General features: G+C 35.5%; 1 protein-coding gene across 13 annotated transcripts in view; it reads left to right on the top strand.

The window, feature by feature from the left end:
- FHIT (fragile histidine triad) overlaps nucleotides 1-24,543 on the top strand; it is a 512,804-nt gene that overhangs the window by 68,178 nt on the left and 420,083 nt on the right. The window contains exon 1 of one of the 13 annotated variants that reach the window (XM_046899960.1): nucleotides 3,472-3,490. The exons of the other annotated variants lie outside the window; for them this stretch is intronic. The gene's annotated coding sequence lies outside the window, so the exon portion shown is untranslated. Of the gene's footprint in view, nucleotides 1-3,471; nucleotides 3,491-24,543 lie in introns of those variants that run through there. 13 annotated transcript variants of the gene reach the window in all.

Below are 24,543 nucleotides of genomic sequence, written 5' to 3'. Positions count from 1 at the left end.
GATATGCAGTTATGTGATATAGTAAAAGATGGTCTGAGTTAACTGTCCTTTGGTAGATTCACTAGTAGATTCTAGTGAATCTATCAAAGTATTCAAGACTCTCCTCATCTTGCACTGTGCAATGAAATCTTCAGCTTCCTTTGCTGCCTTAATGCCAGTGCAGATGCTTCACCTTCTCTATTCAGTATGTCAGTACCATGGCACGGGAGCTGGAATTCTATGATCTCTGAGATCCATTCCAACCCAAGCCATTCTATGTTTCTGTTATTCTAAGTATCATGACAGGCAGTCCATTGAGATTGTAGAATTTCTTAATTGCGGTCTTTGAGATTTTTCCTTATGTAATCAGAATTTTTCTTGCTACAGCTTGTGTCTGTTGCTTTTGGTTTGTCTGTCTTCACATCAAAGTTGTACAGTTGCTGATTGTTGATATCACAACCACATGAAGGAATACATAGTAGTAGAATACTGTTAATTTGCACAGATAATTCTCTTCCTATAAGTTTTTGCAGTATGAGGCAAATATAAGCAAAGATACCTAGTACAACCTAGTTTGCTAATGGAATTGTGAACTTTGCTTACTTTCACTGTAGTGAGAACATTAGCCGGTGTGCTCCTTTGTTAAGGTGCTTAAGTTAACCTAGCTCAGGAAGAAATACAAGGCATGGATTTGTTCTTGTCTATTTTCAAATTGTATTTGAAATGATATTATGTAACTCTTGAACAGTTTTGCCGTATCAGACAGGCCAAGATTTATCTTTCCTTCAATTTCAATAGGCTTTCACTCAAGCCTTCATTGGTATAAACTTTTTGTTCTGATTATACTTGATCCCATGTTTTTTGGTATGTATCCTCAGGAGTATATGCCTTTTCTTCCCTTGTGTTCCTGCTGTGTTTTTTCAGATAACTTTAGAATATTTTGTGTGCCTAAATTACAAGCAGTACTCATTTGCTGTAAGTGTGATTTCAATGATTCTTATTTTCTCTCTTAATCTGAAGTGAGCAAATGAAGAGTCTGGTATTAGTTGAAACAGAACAGATGTTTTTAATTGATGATGCTTGTTAGTATCTAAGTAGAAGCTGACAGTATGTGGGCAGATAGGTTCTGCTAATAAATTCTAACCAATGTATGAACTCCATTTATCAGCCTGGATATATTAGTATGACTTTTTTGGGTGTTTGTTCTCGACCCATAGAAGCCTTCTGATACTCTGCCTCACTACAAGGTATCACTCCATTGAGAAACATGATGGAAAACAAAAACAGCAAAGAAAATGCAAGTTTCCCTTAGGGCAATGACTTCTGCTTTTTATGTAGCAGCCATTTTCTGACAGGACACACAATACTTTACTAAAATTTCAAGTTCCTTATGCATTTTTTTTTCAAGTGACTCCATATGTTTCATGGAAGGCATCCAGAGGTGTTTATGCTCTTTTCTTCTTTGTTAAAGCATTCCCTTAGAGGAACTGTTGCCTTACTCTGTGGCACTTCTACTTGGCTTACTTTGTATGGAATTACGGAGACTGGGAGGGAGTTGGGAGGTGTCAGTACTGCTACTTTTTTCAACAGGAGCAAAAAATTGTGTTCTCTCAAATCTTCCATACTTATGCAGACTTGAAAGCAGGAACAGAAAATACAAGTACAGCTTCTTGTAATAGTGTGTGGACTCTTAGAAGCATCTATTTTAAAAATAGTAAATATTTATCAAGACAAAAGCCTTGAAAAACTTTAACATACAAATAAAAATAATCTACTGAAATCTGATAGCTACAAATATATATTTATCTGAAGCAGTCTTCAAAGTTGTATAGAAATGAGTTATTCTTGACCTTTGTGATGTCAACTTGGAACACTGTCCTTGAGAATATCTGTGAAAGATTTTTACTTTGACATAATTTGAACAAGGTGGAAGAAATGCTACTGCCAGTAACGATAGACCTCTACTCTGTTTTGAAGATAAATAAGAAGACAGTGCTACATAGAGTAACTATATATATATTGTTTAAAGGAAGCTTGACTTTCCCACGTTTATCTATCTTCATATTGGGCTCCCATTAAAGGCTAACAGTAAGGATTAGAATTTTATGAATATGTGCCTGGGGTGAAAAATGGCAAAATGGTGCTTCAAAAAAACAAGACATCAAAAAAGTTTATAACTAACTTTATATTTTGTACCAACAGATTATTTTATCATGGTTCTCAGGCCTCTGTAAAACAGGAAGCACTTGAATAGTATTGAAAAATGCATTAGTCCATATGACATTTTTTGCTGTTTTGCCTTGCTCTACAAGAGAATGAACAGAAGCTATTTGAAGCTTATTTTTGAGACAGTTTCTTTTCTTCCCTAAGGGAAGACAGGAAATGTTTTTAGGCTGGTATTTCTTTGAAACCCTAATTTTCAGTGTTCAAATAATAAAGAAATCATTCCCATTTATGAGAGATGGATCTAGGCCATTGCTACTTCTCTTCTCAAAGCAAGTTTCTCTAGACTGAGGAGATGTGCGACACTGGTGTGGTGGTTTCAGGACTGACTTTCAGTTGTAAACTTCCTGCATCAGCTTGAATAGGGTCACCATAGGGGTTTGAAAATTAGAACAACGTTTAAAGAAAATCAGACTGTTTCTTCCATACATAACAATTTAAAATATGTGCAGGAGCAAAACCTATCCAAAGCTACGAAATTGGCAGTATTCTAAAGGCCGAAAAGATGCACCTTCTGAATTTTAATATAGTAGGTTTATGTATCTCATAAGATTACTGGCTTGGAGGTTTGTTTTTTAAAATGGATAGAAATAACTTTTAAACTCTGCCTATGGCCACAGATATGTTAAAATCCTGTTTGGTAAATCAATTTCAGTGCTTTGGGTGAAGGCATGTAAGTGGTTCCAGGTTAAGAGTTTGGCTGATTTCCATTGCCATGCCTTGGGCTAAAAGCTTTCATCATCCTTTAAAAAATAAAATCTATCTATGGGTCCTTTTCAAATATATGCAAACAAAGTAAATCCAATGTAGACATAATTTGATTTGTGAATTATTCATTTATCCTTGAATAAGAGAAATCCTAATTGTTAGTGGGAAGGTTCCCTGGGCGAGGTGGCCAACTATGGGAATTTTTTGTTTGTGAATTTAAATACTTATCACCTTTAGAAGATGAAAGAAAAATAATAAAAAAATACAAGAAGAGGCAAGTATATTAGGAAAACAACACAATAATGATATAACGGAATGTCTAATGAAAATTCACTGAGCAAAAATATATATTGGCAACACTTTAATTTCTTTAAGACAGCTGACATGACATCATGGAAAAATGAAATAGCAGCATTTTGTGACACCGTTAAACACCTCCCTTTGAGAAATCTGAAGCATCTCATTATATGGGGTTATTGCTTCCACTGTATTGAAATGCACATTTTTACAACTTTTCTTCTTTTCTTAGGCACTTCAACTGCAACTGTCAGACTGGTTTAAGCATATCAGCCATATACCGGTAAAATTAAGTGCTTAAATGTTTGCTTGAAATCCATGGTGTAATAATTATGTAACAATCATCTTTGAAACATTAGGACTGAGAGAAATGGCAATTAATGCATGGAATCAGAACACAAAGGCTGTGGTGTTGGCTTTACATCACTCAGCCATACTGTAGGAGATGACATGCTATTCAGATAAGCTCCTGGTACAGTAGTGGAACTGCCAGAAGAGGTAATAAGGTTTGCTGAATATCTTGACAGCAAACTACAGTAAATGACATAGATGGTGTAACATTTCACTGAGCATCTGTCAGAGAGAATACTTTCATGTCAAATGGGTACCATATTTTTATCTCAATTAATAGTAGTGTGTTTTCTTCTTACTAACTTGAGAAATTTTGAAAGCTGGCTTTCAAAGGATTAAATGATCTTGTGCTTTTTTTTTTTAAGGAATATCAACCAAATAGGTTGGCTTTGGGAAATTATCAAGCATCAGTATTTTGCAAATGAGCACACTGCTCTTTATAGTGTAGTAAATCAGATATAATTTAGATATTTCTATATTTAATGATGTCCTATTGGTCTGCCATGTCTGCCATGGTTTTCTAGGTGCATACTGATCTCAAGAAAGTCATGTGTGTGGGCTTCTGAAGTTTTTGCTATGAATTCATATGTGAAACATTTCAAGATATCAATGTGTCTCTTCTTAAAAATCAATTAACTGTCTGATTCTCATTTTTGCATATCTTGTTGGGAAATGCTGATTACTTAGTAGAAGTCAACAAAATAACAATGGCAAAAACCATGTTATCCAACTACACCGCCATAAGTCTTGCACAGGTTCACAGAACAGTGAGTTAGACATTAGTTAAAGTGTACATGATATGAGAATACTTTAAAAAAAAAATGTCATTATCAAAGTTCTGTAAAACCTCAAATTGTTCACTGTTGCTGATGGAGTTGAAGAGTAACGGAGAATCTGCTTGCCAAGAATTAGAAATGTCTAACAAAAAAGTTACAAGGACTTTTACCTGCTGTGCTATTCCCGTAGAAAATACTGGATGAATACTGAACAAGTGCAACAGTTGAAAATGCATAACTTGTAAAAGAAAGAAAAATTACCCTTTTTTTTTTTTTTTTTAGAGCAGAATCTTGAGGTTTGAATTTTAGGCATTCTAACTCTGCAACTGGATGGAGAAGTGGTTGCTTTTTCCTGGTTCAGTAGTTTGCTCATGTGATCTGCAGGATGTACGATTCCCCATTTGTTCAGTGTTCTTAATGTAGGTAATTTGTAGTGTAAGGGTAAGGTGGTGCTTTGCTAGCATTGCTGCTATTCATAATAGTAGTAAAGGTACACTTTTATATATAAACAACCACCAGGACATTTAGACAGTTCAGAGTGTCTTGCATAGAACCCAGATACTAAAGAAAAACCGGTTCTTTGTCTTGCAGTATTTTGCTAGTAATTTATAAGAAAAATGTGGAAATTTAATCCAATGTCATTCTAGCTTCCCAGTCTTTCTCATCTCATCTTTGCTTATCATATGATCTCTGCTGCTACTCGTCTTTGGAATGTGTGATGGATATGCAAGGAGTTCAGAGTGATTGCCAGGCTGTGAGCTTATTTTGGATAAATATCATGCTTTCCAACACTTCTTTTCAAATTATTTTTTCCAACTACAAATAACAGCAATAAAAAGGCTCATTAAGTAGTTTGCAAATGCATAGCACCAGATCATGCTGACTTGCTACCCACAGGATGTCATTTTCATCTAAAACTAACTAGGAGTCTTGAGTAAATTACAATTTTTTCTTCTCTTTTAATTAATATAGTCCATATTTAATGTGTCTCACCATGGCTTTGCCATGAAATGACCTCTTTAATACACTGTGCTACTGGTAAAAGAGTTCAGTCCTTCACAGGATGTCTGCCTTAGGAACATGCTTTTAATTTGCTCATTTTCATTCTCTTGCTCATGAGTAACAGACTTCTGAAATATTTTGGTATTTTTAATAATGTGCTTTTCTTTTATATTTTTTTTAATGTAGGAAAGGTTTGTATCTCAGCTGATGAGGTAGGGCACACTTCAATGGGACAAGTATGTCGCAAGTGAGACTGGAGTGAAAATGGAGTGAATAAGTACAGCCAGCTCTGTGCTGCTTCTATGCAGAGCTAATGAGACGGATCCACTCCCCAGTGCTGGTAGATATGTGATGTGGGGGTAAGCATCGAGTCACTGAGTGAAGTTAATGTGGTCTGAAAGTGTGGCTGCAGTACAAACTACTGCTGGAGCCTGCTGTGAGAAACAGAGGCAGCTTCAGTTCATCTTAAGGGGAAAAGGGTGTGAGGAGTTACAACTGGTTCCATGGACTGGGAAACAAGCCAGGAATCTCTGGTCTATGTAGAAGATGGATGTAGTAACTAGTGGTAACCTATGGCACTTGTAGGTTGAGGTAGGATCCTGAAAGCTGAATCGTGTCTTCAATGACTGCTCGTGTACATCATTTATACCTATAAGGACTGCCAGGATCTCAGACCACTGACCTGACATTTATGATAGATTTGGGAAGTCATCTACTTCTAAGAACTAAAAATAATTCTTAGTGACTTTTGCTTCTGTTGTGGCACACTTTTCCTCTTTGTGAGGTATTTATTAAAAGGAAGATTCCTACTTAAGCTTTTCTTGTATAGGCATAAATGGAACTGCTGTTCTCTTAGACGACATATTTTCATGTGGGAGAATATATAACTAAGTATTATGTTCTGCTTGAGATGCTCACTGTCAATGCAGAGATATCTTACTACTGGATCTTTTTGAATCTATTTCTAAAATAGATGATACAAATAATTCAGAGGTGGTGCTAATGTAGCTCAAGTAGTTGAGCAGAATGTCTCTTCTCTGTGCAAATATTGTCTCAAGAGGTGGTAATACAGCTTTTTGCTCAATGATCCTTTTTGCTGTATGTATACCCCAACTGTTTTTACAATCATTTAAAAAAACCCCCGACAATTAACGATCTTCACGAGTCCTTAACATCTTGTTCATACAATGGATGCTTATTTTCTAATCCATAATATGATGGCCATAGATAGGAGATTATTTTCAGTGTTACTTGTTCACTTTCATAAATACAAGAAGTTTACAATTTACACAACGTTGACAGTAATGGCCAGCTTAAGCCTGCATGTGGAGAATGAACTCAATTTAAATTTGTGATATCTTGTCTATGACCCAAACAACAAACACTACACAAAAAAAAAATTTGCTAATCTGTGCAATTTAGATTGATGGTTTGCTTACTTCTATAAAATTTCTTTAGATGACTCTCATGAAATATTAAAATTCAGATTTTGTTGCACTGGAATGAATCAGTTGCTACTTCAGTAGCTGCATGATTATTTAAAGGTCTGTATATGTTTTTGCAGGTCTATAATATTAGAATTAACATAGATTTTTTTTTTACATTAGTGTGGCAGGTAAGGGTATGTTATTTGTTTATTTATTTTTGCCTTCCTCCTGTCCAAAGCCCCATAAATTCTCAAGCATGCATTCAAGCTGGTTTTTTTTTTTTTTGAAGACACGTAGGCCCACAGTCATCAATGCAAATGCATATTTTACTTTGTATGTTATATGGTTCTGAAAAAGATTATTTGCAATTATGGTCTGAGTTTGCAAGCTGCTGGAATGTCCCCATGTAGTAGTGAACTGGGCACATCCTGAGGTTTACTTTTTCCTTACTGAACTTAAAAATTAGCCCTGAGGCCCATGACAAAGCAAAATACTGACCTAAGGTAACGTGAATCTCATTCTAGTGATTAGATGGTAACATCAAGCTGAGTAAGGTCGAGAAAGGAATTGTCTGTAAAGTGTAAACTACATCAAATAAACTTTGTTGTTTTGTAGTTTTTTTTTAACAAGTTTCTAAGCAATTTCACAATTATCGACAGTTAATGTAGATTCAGTATTATTTGAATTGCTTTATATGAAAGGAGGCAGTTCGGAAAGCAAAATTCTCCAGGGACACTCTTTAAGAAGCATGAAGCTTTTGTTTTCTTTTGCTTTGTGGTGTTTGTGTTGTTGTTGTTTATTTTCCTTCTGTTTGTAGAAGGCCTAGATCTTTACTTTTTGGCATTACATAAAGGAATTAAAAAATTGAAACCTTGCAGCAGTCACTGGGGAGGCTGTCATTTACATTTAAGATAACTGCGGAAGGTGGTAGAAGAGAGCTTTAAACAACTCCATGCCACTGCTTGTATTCTAAGGCTACCTGCTGACTGCTGATGACTGCTACTTTGTTGGGATTATTGGTTGTAGCTTTTACCGCAAGAGTTCTAAAGCTGTTTATAAATAATGTATAAACAAACGAAATGGCAGCATACCTGTGCCTGCTTAGTTAGCAAACAAGCTTATAGAAATAAACTGACACTGTAAACTTACGGTACTTTAGATCAATCATTAATTACAATGCTTGCAACAAATTTATTGTATGATTTTTGTCTTTAAAGTATACTTGTATTCTCTTATGGATGAGTTTTCAGTGGGAAGCTTTGTATGTAAAGAATGGGATAGGACAAGAATTTCCAAATTCCACAGTTTTTTTTTAAACCAATTATTGCCATGTGAATTTCATTTACTTTCCCTGCTATTGGTACTCAACCTGAAATTCCTGTACTTCTTGATTAGATGATGGATACCATGCAAGAACATCACTTGGGTTTGTGATTAAGAAGTTAGTCAATGGCTTTTGAGGACTATGGCAAAGGGAACTGGAAAATTTAGTATGTAGATTAGTATATAAGGAATAAGCAAGCTAAAATTCCAAACGTTTTTGCTACTTGTATGTCTGATAAATAAGATGTATTTTTCAAGTCTTCAGCCTTGGTTTTCTTTTTCAGTAGTTGTTATATTGAATAAGAGGAGTAATGTATTGTGTACTTCTGTACCTTCAACTCCTTCATGTTTGTGTTTTTCTACTGCTGCTTGACTAGGACAAGGTTCAGATCTTTCCCACAGTGGAGTATACCACTTTACCACTTTTTTTTCAGATATAAATTCCCACATATAGTCATGTTATTTGCTTCAGATACAAATCATTTGGATTCATAAAATATGAACTCTTCCTCAGCAGTTAACCATGTTGGATCACTTTAGGGACTTTTTCCCTTAGTTGGCTTGGAAGAGTCTATTACGTTTTAGATCTATTTTTTTAAATGCTAAGTAACTCTGCAGCTTATTCATATATTTAATTCCATGTCTTTTTGAAATGCCTACGATTCAATTAAATTGTGCGGAATTTTTTTCTTTTTTTTTTTGAGTTGTATTCTGAGAAGTGTATCTCTGCTTTCTCATTTCCAGTCCCCATTCTCAAATCCACCAAAAACAAACCCTAAACTCTCAAGAAGATTAAATTTCTTTGGACTTGAGAAGAATCATATAACCTAAGAACTTAGTATCATACAACATAATAATTTAGTACCTTCTTTAGAAGGTATGTGCAATCACCTGTAATGTATTATCTCCTATCTGCCTACTGCTGCACAGTTGCGCTGATGTGGAAATGTCTGATGGAAAAGAAACTCAAAATTGTTGTCTTTTTACTTCACTGAAAATTATCTAGACTTTATAAAGCTCTCAGAAAATTATTTGCAGTCCATTTAGGGAAGTTGGCTGAGCTATCAGTAGATAAGTCAGGTCTCTGCTCATCTGAGGCGTCCTTGAAAGTACACTGTGTGGAAGGCTGAATTTTCGACTTGAATATAACAGCTGCAGTTGTTCCGGAGTGAACACTGAAAAAAATATTACATATTTCTCTGCATATATCCTTTGCTGAAATGTTAATGAGGACTGCTGAAGGCATTTATTTTTGATAATATAAAATGATACTTTGACTTTCAGGTAATGCAGTGTTTTAAGGACCATTTTCTGGTCTGTGTCTTCCTTAGCTTCTCTACTGCAGAAGGTTTCACCACAGTGAAATCTTTTCAGCATTTCACTGTTAAGGATAAATCTTGCCTTTCTATCCTTTATTATTAGTGATTAGGTCCTATATTCCCTGTATTTCTTCCCTATTCTGGGGTAAAGTGTGTGCTTATGTAATTCTGTACGTTACGTTGTGCCGCCTTCTCACTCAAAGATCATTATCCAAGTTTGAGAGACATGTTGTGAGAAAGGGAAGCTTCATTCTTTTTTTTTGTGCTGCAGTAATCTTGCATGCATGATTCCTCATTTTTAAGTGTGAAAGGCATAAATGAACATCCAAGTCCCAGATGAAGCTTTCAAATGATTTCAGACTCATCAATGACGTATTGTACGTCCAGCTTTTAAGCCGTATGGATTAAACTTTGCACTCTGCTTGTAAAACACACAAGACTAAACCTTTGGCCTTTGATTCTCTTTTAGCAGGACATGACAAAGCCTCTTCCATGTGGATCCTGCTCTCTTATAGAAAACAGTTCTCCAAATGGTGTTCTGAGTAAAAGAAAGATATGGTTTCTATTGGGGCTGTGATGTGGAAATTATTTGACTTCTTGAGTTTCTGAAAAAAAAATCTATTTGAGTTTAGCTTGAGGTATTATCTGCTCAAAAGGAGAGTCAAGCGTGGAATCTATGATATGAACTATTACACATTTCCATAAAGTTTTTGTCTTTGGTTAGACAAGCACTAAATATGTTTTAGCTGAGATTCACTAAAAAATCTGGTAATTGCTTTCCTCTGTTCACTTTTTCTCCTGTCTCATCCCTTTTCAAGTTTGCTTTTAAACTTCTAGCACAGCTATGTTCAGTAAGCTCTTTCTGTCTTCTAGCTCTAGTTTTAATTCTGGTATTCCTCGTTTGCTTCATTACCTTTTTGCCCACTGAATACAGTTTAATAATTTTCTTTTTCCTGGTTCACAGTTATTTCCCATTCTTTATTTTGTATGGTATGAGTTTTATTAGAAGGTGGTTGTGCCCTCACTAGACCCTAGCTTCTTCTCATGGGCAATTTCTCATCAGCTATTATGGTATTTACTGAGCTAATGGCTTTTTAAAGGCTCCACATTTCACTAATGTTCAGAGACTTATCAGAGGCTGAGGTGCTACAAACTGTTTTCCTTTTCCCTTCCTGTCCTACAAATCTCACAGATGAGTGAAAGGTAAAAGGGAGGTCTGTAATCTCACTAAAACCTCCCAAAGACTTGTGGAGTTTCAAGAAAAAAGGTAGACCTTAACAGTATAGAATCATTAAAGATTTAGACTATTCTGCTAATCTGATGCTTTTGGAGTGGACTAAATGGCTCGAAGGATGCGATATAGCAGTTGTAGTATTTTACATGTCACCTGGTTCTCAAGAATGAGCTGGATAATGGTGTCCTCAAACTGCTTCACAGTTTGTCATGTTAAATTAACCTACCAATGCTAATTTGTGTACATTTCATCTTTGTAAGAAAAGGAAGGACCAAGGATATAATAAAAGCTGATACTATTCTGCCTTTTTGCTCTTTCAAGTGCCCTTCATTTGAAGTGTTACTTTCATATATGAGGAGGTATATTTTTGTGCTCTGCTGCTGGACATTTCACTCATGTTTTCTCTCCTGTTTTTTCTGGATTTTTTTTTTTATTAGTTCCTCCCATACTTTCCTTCCTGCAGTCCTATTTCAAGATGTGAAATATTTAATGATTTCTAAAGTTCAGGGCAACTTTGATTGGCATAGTCAATGCAGAGTGCTAACAAAGTTCAGAGGAGGTTTGGGAATGGTAAAGAAAACAGGAAAACATCATGGGGGTGAATAATCCTCAGTTATAATTGAGGAGGTTCTCCATAAAAAAACGAAACACTCAGCAAAGTATGTTATTAAAACCTTTTTTTTGGGGGGGGGGGGAGGGGGGTGTTATTAAAAGTAAATGGGTTTTTTGGAACATCTCTGGTATTGTGGAAGTATGTTGGGTTGGAGGGGGGAGGTTTCTTATTCTATTTTCCTTTATAAGGATAACGTAATGTCAGCTCTTACTTCTGGGTTTGTGGTGAGTGGGAAAAGATGACAACGCAAACTTCTCCTAGAAGTCATCAATCTACAGTTATTATTCTGTTTTTGATTATTATTCCAGTATCTATTCCCTTCTGTTTGTAACTATGAGTAAGATGAACACAGACTTCGAGAAGAAGCATACATTATTTAAAAAATCACTTGTGATAAAATATCTTTCTGGCAATTTGTGTTCCAGTAGATTAGTGTTATTGATCATCCTCTCCTCACGTACTCTACAGATGATTTTATAAATCTGAAACTATTATTCTTTTCTTGTCTAATGTAATTACCAGCAAGAAATAATCTAATTAGAAGACAACAAGGATGCATTCTAATTGTTCTAATAAATTATGCTAATGCTTTATGCTTGCAGTCAGATTTACTAAGAAATTGTTTGACAAAGTGACAGCTTATGGTTATACGGCTAGCAAAGTGAACTCAGTTTTCTGACTGAAGCTCATTGATAGCAGAAACTTGAAACTCCTGTATTAGGTGGACTTGGGCTTGCCTAATAATTGGGATGAAATTTTTCTTCCCTCACATACCACTCTTTCAACTGTCTGTTGATGTTTCAATTAATTTCTTCTTGCAGAGACAGTATTTCTGGTCATTTAAATCTAATAGGTGATCTCTTTTTCTCCAGGAAGAGGTGGAGTACCAGTTCTCATGGAAGTAACTGATCTCTGCATTAACTCTTAATTAGATGAAATACTGAAGATGGCACTACTTCTTTTTTTAGTATTATTATGTCTCTATAGATGAGTGCTTGCTTGATCAATGATTAAGTGGCATTAATGGACTCTATTTTCCTCTTAATTATGGCCAACAAAAGGGTAACAAGAACTTTAACTGTTAATAAATGCCCTATGTTAAAATTTAGAAACCTTTTCCCTAGACATCTGCTCTATTTTTTTTTAAGGGATTTAATCCAGAATTGAGCTGCTTAGGCTTAGAAAATATGGAAGAAATATTTTAGAGTTAAATGCTAGCAATTGAGAAGATTTTCTTTACTGGGTTTGTAAGAGGTTGTTGAGGGAGACAGAAAAGGCTTGGTGAGGGTGACCAGCAGTGAGAATTCTAGGCAACTTTTTGAAGGTTGAACTTTTCTAAACCCTCTGTGTCCGAGCTTTAAACTTTACAGTTTGAAATTCCCTGATTGATCAACAAAACATTTTTTTTTTAACCACATTCCAGAAAGTCTGTATGGTAGTAAGATGGTGAAAATTTGATTAACTACAGTCCTTAGGTACTGTCATCTTATACCAGGTTAGTTCCATGGATTAGTTGTTTCATAGCTGTTAACTATAATAAGATGTAAGAGGATGTAATTTAAATATTAAGTAAAAACCATATTGGTAAAAGTTGCATCTGCCCAGCAAGATGAAATTGTATTGGGTTACTGCCCATCTCTGTAAACTGTGAGGCATTCTGCCATTAAGTATTCTTTCTAACTGCGAGTGAAGAAATACCTTGCCCTTCATTTGCTTAATCTAAAATTTAAATGCTCATTGCAGTGTGCAACTGCATTAGGAGTACTTAGACAAATTAAATGATTCAGTATGGTAGCTTTGAAAAATCTAATTTAAAAGCGGGGAATGATTTTTATCATCTGGCAAGATGACAAAATAGGAATTTTACATTGGCTGCTTTTTTGGTAATGTTTATTTTGTGTGGGGTTTGCTTTATTGTTAAATGTCAGTCTGAACCCAAAGCATGGACCTGTTTGTTTAGTTCATAAATGCATAACTAATGCTTCAGATTTTTAATGCGGTATGCAGTTATTTACCTGTTCACTATGTGCAGGCTACTGTGAGCTCTGCTGGAGCAATGCTTCTATTGATGCAGTTCTAAAGGAGGATTTTTACCTAAATGCTGCCTCTGTGCCATTACTGTTTGTATCGCATTTATGCACATATGACATTTGGTGTATATATATGTGGTGCATATGGTACCTGCAAGATACTCTTGACATATTTAGTTTGCCACTGACTTATTTTTGGTCTTATTTTTGTTTTTCTTCTGTTGCTGTGACTAAATTGGAGTAATTTATTTCTTGAGAAGTTTTAGTCCATTTCCAATAATGAAGCAGACTTTTGATAACAATTAGGTAATGTTTATGAACTTCAAGAGTTTTGGAAAAAACTTAGGAAAATAAAAAGGATATTTCCCTGTATATCAATAGCTTACAGAGGTAACGACAAGTCAAGTTTGGTGAAGCTGCTTCTAGAATTTAAGTTAATCCTGTGTATGGCTGCTAGCAGGTCACTGCCTCAGGCTCCTTTGGTGGAATGAACGTAAGCTTTTACAACACTTCTGAAGGAAAGCTGCAGAGAGCTGCTGGTAAAAGAACTTTCTCCTTTGTTCATATTTTCTGCCTAACCTTGAGAACCTCAGATGTCGTTCTTTTATTGCATTCCTTTTGGACAAATTTGGGCTGCTTTGAAGTTAACAGCAGCTTTGTCAGTGATTCTAGGAGATCTGCAATTCATTGCTATGTATGGCTTAGTTCATGAATTTAGATTGCAGAGCAGCCTTTTTTTTTTTCTTTTTTTTCTTCCAATTATAATAGGGCTAAGGAGAAAATAGCTAAACCAACTCTGCATAAGGCAGCTATCAATCTGGTGTTCTACAGGCGTGCAGGGAGGTGATCAGTGCTGCCACATGCTGCCAACAACCTGTTGTAAATCCTTTATAGGCTCTTACAAAGCTAGTGCATAATTAACCTTTGCTTGAAAATATTCTCTTAACCAGAGAAGAAACCTCCCCAGATAAGTATGAAATATATGATAGATGTGTCTAGACTTTTTTTTTCCTGCACATTTTGTGGCTTATTCCCAAGTGAAATTGGGAACTGCTAGGGTAACAGCAGCAGCCTGCTCTGGAAGGCAATGTGGTGGATGGGTGTCTTTGAGAGCTTGTGCTTTCAGTGCAGCCTTAGATTTCACAAACAGGCCAAAGAGTGTACGTGGCTTTATAGCATGCAGCCAAATGCAGTTGAAAATCTGTAGCGTAGCCCAAACGTGCTCTTAGCTAGAGAAAGGTTTGTTTGGGGGAAGGATAGAAAGTCAAAGTCCAGTACCAGGAGTGGAGTTGCAGTGTTAGAGTAATGGGTACGGGGGTTCGTGCTGACAGAAGCTTCTGTGTCTGAGATAATCAATGCAAGTAGTTAAGTGGACACTTAAGTTGTAGCCTTTGGGCAAGTATTTGTTCAAATGCAAACCTTTTGTTGGACTAACTTCCTTCTAGCTGACTCCAATCCTAGGTTTTCTTTAGATGAGTGCATTAGCATGTCGAGGTGTTTTTGTCCTTGTGTATGGAGTTATTGGCAATCATCCTAGATAGAGCAGAAAGACTTGAAGTTTTTGTCCTATTTGGCCAGGATTCTGAGCGTTAGTCTTGTTCAAAATCCCCACTTCTCTCTGCTAGTTGAAGTATGGGTGGTAACTCATTTATCTTGCTGGAAAGACTCTTGGGACCTGCAGGTATTAAGTTCAGCCTGTAAAGTTGTGGGTGGGAAGCTGATTCCTGGGTTGAAGTCATATGCTCAGGGATGCAGTGTATGTTTTCTGTTGATGTTTTCTGTCTTTAAAACAACAACAAGCATTAAAGGTGCTGAGAGAATAGGCAGAGCAACTATTTTTAAAGTGAATGAACTTCTAGGCTTTTCACATGATAAATGAGGTATACCCCCAAAACTGGGGGTATAAGCAAATTGGGCGTGAAAGATTCATCATCTTGAGAACATTTGGACTTTTTTTAATTCTGTAATATGTTCTCTGGCTACTGGCCTTGCAGCAACTCTGAGGATGTATTGCATATTTTATTCAGGTTTGTGGGTTTTTTTTTTTTTTTGGAAAAAAAATTTCTTTGCAGGTAAGCCTTCTCACAGTTGCTGCAGCTGGATAGTCTGTCTATTAGGAAAATAATGGTTTGGGGAGCACAAGTTCAAAGTTCTGCCTTCCTGTAAACAAAAGGGAAACTGTGATTGTTTCAACTGGCCAAGCTTTGCATCTTTGTTATAACTGAATGCTATATGTTCAGCGGGATTATTTTCCCCAGTGTTACTGTTTTCTTTTTACTGAATAAGAGTTGTGCTATGATGAAAATAGTGACCAGTTTAATGTCCTGATGTTTGGTGACAGTTTTCCTAATTTGCTGCATTCTTGTTCAGCATTTCCGCACTGTTCAGCACCAGCTGAATAACTCAGAGTTCACTGTTGTGTGTTACAACAGCATCCAAATTTGTCTTCAATGTTTTTCATGAAATCTTTGTGTTCTCCTCTGGAAGAAAATAAAGGAGGGAAAAAATGCTGAAAAAAATTGGAACAATGAAAAAAAACCCCAACAAATAACAATCATGAACATTAAATGCATTTTTATCTTTTGCCTTGTGGACTTCTATGGATCTTAAGCCTAAAGGCTCTGACACACACTTATCCAAAACTTGGTACTGTTGAGATGTTCTCACCCTTTTCATGTTCCCTAAGTAGTGTGTTTCAAAAGTTTCTATTACCTTCATAAGTCAGACTTCCAGGTTTCATAATGACCAAACAGTGGTCGTGTTATAAAGAGACTTCTTTTCAAGCATGATGATTAATTGTTAGGTTCTTCCAAATGACTTTGAAACTTGTCTCCCACCTTTCCTGATTTTTATCCTCAAATTCTGATAAATGCAGTATTTCAAGCAGTATACTAAGCTATGTGAGCACTAAATTCAGCAGAATGTAAATTACACTCAGTAATGCTTAAATATCCTCATGGTGCTCTTCTCCTGTAGACTCAGAAGACTTTGTTACCTCGTTAAGTCTCATTTACTATTGGACTAGAATTAGCTCTATGTGATGCTGTTTAAAAAAAAACTCAATAGAATTCAAATTCAATAGAAACTTTTGATATTAGCAAAATTACATGCTACTTTGTGATCTTCTGAGTTGGCTTTTAGATTTTTTATTTCACTAAATCATGAAAATAGCTGTTAAATAAGGTATCTATCCTGAAGTCTGCTCTAGAGCAAGCTCCTTTTATTTGTGTTCTATTGGCAGGTGCCACTTTGGGGTTAATGAAGAAATACTTTAAATAACCAAGATTTTCAGTTTTTAAATAATCTGTCTTTTAAACTTGATTTTTGGAAAAAGTTCTCTGACCCAGAATGTTTAGGGCGTGCATATGGAAGGCTGCAGATAGTCAGAACAGATAGGTGGGAGTACAGAAGCACAGAAATAAGGTGTTGGTCAGCATATGAGGTTTCTGTCTGAAATGCCCAAGCCCTTATCTGCCACTCAGCTTTTTGTAGGTGTAATATATGTGCCATATGAACTGACAAGACACAGAAGAGGATTTTTTTTTGATGCTATTAAGCAGCTCTCATCTCTGAATTGCACTATATTGCTTGGATACTGGGCAGCTAATTCTCTCCTTTTATGACTTGCGGGTATCACCTGAACAGAAATGAAGGTTAAATCCTTTCTGACTAGTTTAACTAAGGCAGACCCATTAGCTGTCACAGGTTTCTATGATTAGCCTCCAGTTTAGCAATGTTAAATGTTAAATACTCCCATTTGACTTTACAGAGTGAAAGAAATTTAAGATGTCTTTCAAGAGTTTTCTGCTTGCTAGTGTTCCATTAGAAGAATCTAGTTTTGCATATCTGTAATAAAGCAAACCCTGTCATTAATAAAATGAGTAAAACATACAGTAAAATTGTCTCTGCAAGTCGTATTTGGATTTTTGTAGGGTGAGCTACAATTGTCAGCCTTTTCTTGGAAATGAAACACTGAAAGATCTCAGTGACTAAATTTAAACCTTCTCGCTGACATCTTTGCTGTGCATGGAGTTGCTGCTCTGAGTACACATCCCAGAAGGGTTTGAAAAGTTGTCTTGGCTTTCCCCTCCCACTTAGGAATGTCTATCTGGGATGGGGAGAGGGTTATGTTGTTACTACTGGCAGTACACTGGTTAAGATGTTTGGATGCAAGATGTAGTACTAAATAGTGACAAGTTCACAAGACTGGAATGCGTTATGAAATACTTAATACATCAGAAAAGAAATCCATCTACACGAGGTAGCATGACAGGCTTTCAGAACAGCTTTTAGCCTTTAGACTCTTGTCTCCGGTAATGTTGCACATGCTTTTCAGTGTTGTGGAGCTGTATTCGTTCTTTCTGGGACTTAATGAAAAAGAATGCACCAATGTCAATATTAATGAAAATCAGTTTGCATTGAAATTCAGATATCCCCAGCTAGTCCATATATCTTGCTATAAGTCACTGGCAGTAGTATGTTAAAGACATGTCCAGCAATGGAAATATGGTAATTTTTCAGATGAACGATGCTTTATATAAACAAATCCTCTTTGTTACTCCATTCTTTAAAATGATGGAATGTGATTAGTCCCTTTATGTAGACATGCTTATGTAACAGCTTATAAATATATATGAAACCCTTTGTAAGAGAAGATAGTCTTATTTACAGTGGTTTTAGTAACTTACTGAGATGCCAAATTTGGGGGAAAAAATCACAAGCGCTGACAAATGAATTTCTCCGCTCTTCAACATTTCAAATGCCAAATCCATCTGAAAATACCTTGATAAGTATATGAAGTTTTCCTTTCTCCTTTGGTTTTATGCATTTTATTGTTACGTTGAATAAAGTTTTGTAATTAGTAGATGGCTAGACTTTCTGTTAATGTATACTAAGTGTGTGTGCATATATATATAATATATATAAAAGCGAGTTTGTGAAGTTACCTTTATGCTGTCAAATTGCTTAGCTGCAAAAATATGTGGATGTTGTTTTGTGGGATAATAAATGGAAAGTTTTTAATGGGATTAGTAAGGAAGATGAAATATTTTGATGTTTTCTTTTATGTGCTGAGAAGAATTTCTTAAAAGATGTCTTTTAACAGTTTGGGTTTTATAATTGTAATGCGTTTCAAAGTGACAGTATTAAATCAGCAAGCTGTGAATGGGCAGGAATAAAAAAGCAAATTATAAATTCCTGGAATACTAGTGAAAGCAGCAATGGATGTTTCATTGCTCAAGTGAAGTTGATCAGAATGCTTGTAGCAGTGAATTTTATCCTTCCAAATTCTATTAGCCAGAGGCTCTTTGCTTTGTAGTAAAGGTAGTCTTTGCAGTAGCTTGAAAGAGTACAGAATGTACATAGTAATCTCTCTAGAGATCTGGGACCCCTTGTATCAATGGCTTTTAGATACCCTTTTCCAGTTGAGAAAAAGGGAATCAGCATTTATTATATTATTAATTTATTTTTAAATTATTATTATTAATTTATTTATTATACTTTGGTGATTCGTGAATACTAAAAGCTGCATGTGAGCCACTGTTGGTCCTTGAAGTTGGGCTGTGTGGACTCAGGGCAGGGAATATGACCTGTTGTGTGCTTAGAGAGTATTTGAGCTAGGAGAATTCATTTTCACTTGATCCTTAACCACTAATATAGTGAACAGCACTATTTACTAAAAAACAGATGTAAATAGCAAAAGCAAGCAAATAATTACTCCAGTTGTTAATGCTATATGATGTAATGTTTAAGTTTTGCTCCTGAGAGGCCCCTCTCAATCTCATGGGGTCTGTCCCAGTGTATGCCTCTTCATGGTGGTTTTATATTTATACTTGGAGGAAACATGTGATCAGTTTACAGTTGTGTGGTTTATTGCATATACTTGTTTCCCAAACATTGGCTTATTTCTTAAATCAGGCTCATATTTCCCAATAACTCACTGTCAAATCACATGTGTAATTAGATAAGAATGTAGTCATAGGTTTGATATTACTCATGATCTTCACCAGATAATAAGAGGCTGCTGCATACATCTTGTGCATGACAGGAATGTTTAATCTCTATTCTCCAATACTATACTAGTGTAATTGAGTTAAATACGTAGGGTCATGCTGTCTCTTCCTTGCACACTAAGCTATATGTTTTATGGATTTTCTTCTAATCTTTGTAGCTTAAATTCTTGTAGTTAAAACAGATCTTAACAGGGATCTGCTAATGTTATATGAAAATGAGAAATATCTTTGCTTTTTCCACAATGTGACAATTTCCTCTGTAGAAGTTCGAGTTTAACATTTCAATTTCATGTAACAATTTCAGAAGACTGATTAGCTCAAGCTAGACTATCTGTAAGGATAACGAATTGTGACTTGTTCAAAACAGCACATCTAATTAAAACTCAGAATTCATAGTGTTTGGGATATTCAGAAGCTTAGAAGAAAACATGAATGAAAAAAATAATGCTGAAGTTTCTTGACAAATAAATATTAGGTCTGTGAAGGTTTTGCAGCGTGGCAAAATTTGTTTAATGATTATCCTCAATAAATAGTAATGCTTTCCAATCTTCTGCTCACTAAACTCACATGTTAGGACTGTTACTTTTAACAGGTACCTGACAATTGATGCTATAGTATTAATGATCATTGAAAATTTTTTTCTTTGACATTATAGAGTGAAAATATTTATTATAAAAGAATGTACGCTTTTGTAATTGTAAGGAGAAAAAAAAAATCAAATGGAAACTGAGTTTCCAAACTAAGCTGTTGTATTCTTATGAGTTCAGTAAGATTACAATGGAGAATGCATATCTTCTCATCCAATGAGCAATTACGGAGGAGTTGTTCTATTGAATAATTTTGTGCCTCTCTATTAAATATGTCTAAGTCTCATTTTCATTTTTCTGATAGAAGATTAATGCATAGAAAATAACCTGCAGCCTCCAAATGAAAGCCTGTATTTCCCACATGAACGTACTTCTCTGTTCACTGAGACATGAGACCTATCGGTAACGTAACAGGAACCGCTCTGAATCTCTAAATCTGTAAGCTTCTCCTTTGAACTGGGAGCACAGTCTTGTGCATCAGAATATGTTAGAAAGAAACAGAGGGATTAAAATAGAGCCGGTAATGCAAAACAGCTTTTGGTACTCAGGACAGAGGCTGTATGTAAGACTCTATGTTTGAAGAAGCGATTAGGCTTGAGAGTCCAGCCTCAGTAGACAGAGCTGGGGTCAGGGTTATTTCATTATCTGCAATAGAGCTTATTTCTTTCTCTTCCAAAAATGTTTTAATCCAATCATTAAAGTAGATTATAGGAAGCCAAGAAGCTTGGCACTGGTAAAACAGTATCCAGCTGCACACCATAACCTCTGAAGAGATGTTGCCTTTCTGTTAAAATCTCTTGTAATGTACACTCAAGTTTAAACCTTTTGCCACTGTCTTCTGCTTCTTCCTGATATGAGGAGAATATAATTATAGAATATAATTTTCCGGTGTGAAAGTGTACTAATGGGCCTTTCAGTACTGTATGCATGACACGGGCAAAAATACCTTCCTCCTGCCAAATTTCCCGAAGTAGTTGTCCTTTCCTCCATCCCTTCCCTGCTAATCTGCCTGTAGCCTTCTGTGTCTTCCAATCCTCCTCCAGGCTAATGTCATTTAATGGTGAACTGAATCATGCTGAAATGCCTATTTAAATTCTAAAATTGATATTTAGTCAAACTAGTTTATCACCAGGTGTTAAAGACTTCTGTCTTTTCCATTCAAATGTGTGTGGCCATAATAGGGCATGAAGTGGTCATGCTACTGAGCTGTTAAATTCCTAAAGAAATTACACAGTGAAATCAAGACCTTCCAGTATTGAACTGTTAGTCTTGAAGAGATTGAAAACACCACTAGTTTTAAAGCTAGAAGAAAATCTTAATATGAACCTATCTTCACTTCTTTGTAAGGCGCTACAATGATGCTTCTGATTTGGGAAGCAAAGGAGGTTCTTGTATTTGTGTTTTGTCAGTCTTACGTGTTGCTCCTCCTTGATAGGATTTTGGGTTTGCAGTAGAGTACAATCTAAATAATGCTGGTTGTGTACTCCACAGCAAGAAGGGAAAGTGCTCTGTTTTCTTGGCCCACTATCTATAACAGAAAAGAATTGAAACTTAAAGTTTCAAGTTTAAAAAATACATTAAGGCTTGCTAAGCATGCAAATGGATCAGAAACTTAATAATCTTCCCATTATGAATATGAACAGGTAAAGAAAAACATTTGTCAGGCTATCTTAAAGCTCTTAGGTTCTTTGGTCTTCTTGCTGTGTAAAACAGCTAATACAGCAATGGGCTTATTCTGCCATGGAGTGGAAATGTGAACTAGATAATATCCTGAGATATCTGCTTGCCCTTTTGTTCACTGAATGGCTTGTCATGAACATGCTGCAGCCGAGTTGGATATCAAATCCCTCTCTTTTGTATTTTTGTGAAGACAAAGAATTATCAGCCAGCTTAAGAATAAACCCATTATTACATGTGTAATGTGAAAGGAAAAATGGTTCATTTGAAAAGCAATGGATAGATTTTGATTAATTGTTAAGCATTATGTAAAAATTGTTTTGAAATTACTTCTTGTGCAGCAGCTTAGCTGTGGAACGAGCAACTCAAGTAATTGATATATTGGCAGATGCTTAACTAGTAAATGAGTTCTGAATTAGTCACTAATAACCAGCAGCTATCACATATGTTGTTATTTATCCTTTTTTCTTGTGTAATGCCTAAAATGTTCTATCATCACCACTTCTTGGAAGTAACTACTACTTTTTGGTGTTAAGAAGTTACTTTTTCATTTTGTGCTTCATTCAAGGAATTTCTACTTTAACTATGCCTGAGAATTGCTGCATGTTTTCTATATTAAACAGGTCAGTTGCAAAACAGAAACAAAATTAAAGGTTGTGCTCCTTTCTATTAGTTATGTTTTCTTCTAGTTTTCCTTCTGTTTGCTTTAGAGAAATGAGGTCTTGTCTGGCGGAGGGATACTCAACGCTGACCAGATGACAGCAGACTTCTCTTTCAAGACAGAATCATTAAAGAGCGTCTCGCCCAATCCCAGTTTTACAATTATAGAAAGAAAGAGGTAGAAGCTAGAAACTGAGTCTGTTAGAGGCAACTAGCTCCCCAAAGGTGATAAAAAGAGGTAATTGAATACTGAGACTTGTTTTTTTTTTTTTAATCTTCTCTTTTCCCTCTCACATTAGCTTGAAAGGGTCTAGAAATTGATGTGCATTCTCCTTGCATGTTTTCACTAGCTGCAACAAAGTGATAACTATTCTGCTTGTCCATTGGAGGTGTGCAACAGCCAGGTGCATCCCTGGAAATTGAGCACCAGCTGATTGTCCAGGAACATCAATATCGTCTTGCATAAAATATTCATCAAATTTCAGACAGGGAAGTATAATGTTTCTAGTCTCAATTTCATCTGCGTGGATATGATTGTTCAAATGCAGTGACTTAGTTATAAATCCATTCAGATATTTTCTTTAACTCTCTTGGTCTGCTAAATGCTCTGAACAGGTGAGAAATGTTCCACTCCACATCTCATAATCAGATCACCTCTAAAGTACATTTGGAATAGATATGTAACATAGTCTTTTTTCTCCCACTTAAATGACATTTAAGATGATGCTTTTGGTTTTAAAACCCAAAGTATTGAATCAAAATTTGATCAAGTAAAAAGATCATTGAGAGAAATAGAGGCTCTGAAGTAGTAGGGACAAGATTTATATTCTTTCACAGAAATGAGCAAGTTCTGGCCATTGAAACCCATTTCAGTTATCAGGATCTTGTTAGACCCTTCTATTTAATTTGGTGTCAGCTTTCTCTTTTAGTGCACTTAGCTGAAATCAAGGATATAATGCTGGTGATTCAAAGGAGGGACTGCAGAGCTCTGTTTTGAAAAGGCCAGGCTGTCTTTTAAATGCTTGTCACTTTTTAAAGTTTGCAAAAGTAGCTGCAATGGTTTATTTTCTGTCATAGTAACTAGTCTCTGCATAAAGCACTTGTTCCAACATTTTCTTTGATGACCTTTCCTTAGCTTAAGTTCATTAATTTTATTGTTGTATTTGACACAAGCACCAATACTTTTTTATGCTCCTTAAAAATAACTGAGCAAAGTTCTTAAGTTGATACCATCTGCTATTAATTTCTCTATCCAAAGGCTAGACCTCACTTTTCTATGTATTATTATTATTATTATTTTTAATTACTGTTATTCTCAATCTTGTAGGACCTTTATGATTGGATGATTTCTTTGTATCTTTATGTTTGCGTAGTTGCCTCATAGCAGTCTTTGGAAATATTGGCAAAGTTTCAAACATGCTCTTAGCCTCATGTATAAAATAGATGATGTTCTCTGACTTACAACATGTTAATACATCAAGCCATTAAAGAATGTGTAAATAAGTAGTATTTGTTGCATTTGAACCCGTGGTACTATGGATTTGAGTCATTTTTTTTCCTAGTTGATTATATTTAAAACATTTATTTATAGCTGGCAACTAAAGAAATGACCCAATTTATGGGAATAATCTACACATAAAAAGTCAGTTCATGTGCCAAAAGCAACCCTAGCTTTTTATCAAGTGAATATCTGTGCTAGTTAACCTACCTGCTTGTAAAGTACCTACACAGAACTTGTCAAGTTAAATACGTGGGAATATTCTCTCAACTTTGCAGTGGTGATTTAAGCTATTTTTGGTTTTGTAGGAATGCATTTTGATAGAAAAATGGGGAGAAAAAATCACATTTCTTTGTTTTTTTTTTCTTTTAACTCTTACTTAAATACCTTTAATTTGTTGTTTGAAGATCTGGTTACTACATTCATGAGAACTAGAAGCGCAAAGGTCAGTAATCCTTTCTCCTAGCGTGGTCATCACTTTCTCTAATATCAGAATTGTTTATGGAATTACAAGGACATATTTTTTCCTTCTGGATCCCTTGGATATATTTTTATTAAAATCTTTATTTTTTTCCTTATTTTTTACAAAACCAAGTTTATTTGGATTGTTGAGAAGAAGGTGTCCTGTGGTATAAGCTAAAAATGATCTGATTCTCATGAAATATAAGGACGTATGAGAGCTGACACTCACTTTTCTGACTACTTGGAGACTTAACTAAGTAATCAGCTCAGCAGTATGATTACCACTTACATTACAAAGACCAAACTGAATATCTTGTCTCATTTTCCAAGACTTTTTTCCTTTCATGCACCTGAGAATGGCTTGTA

Source organism: Gallus gallus, chromosome 12, assembly GCF_016699485.2.
Source record: "Gallus gallus isolate bGalGal1 chromosome 12, bGalGal1.mat.broiler.GRCg7b, whole genome shotgun sequence".
NCBI classification, from domain to species: domain Eukaryota; kingdom Metazoa; phylum Chordata; class Aves; order Galliformes; family Phasianidae; genus Gallus; species Gallus gallus.
The sequence above is the reverse complement of the archived record's forward strand: the minus strand, read 5'-3'. Positions and strand labels throughout refer to the sequence as shown.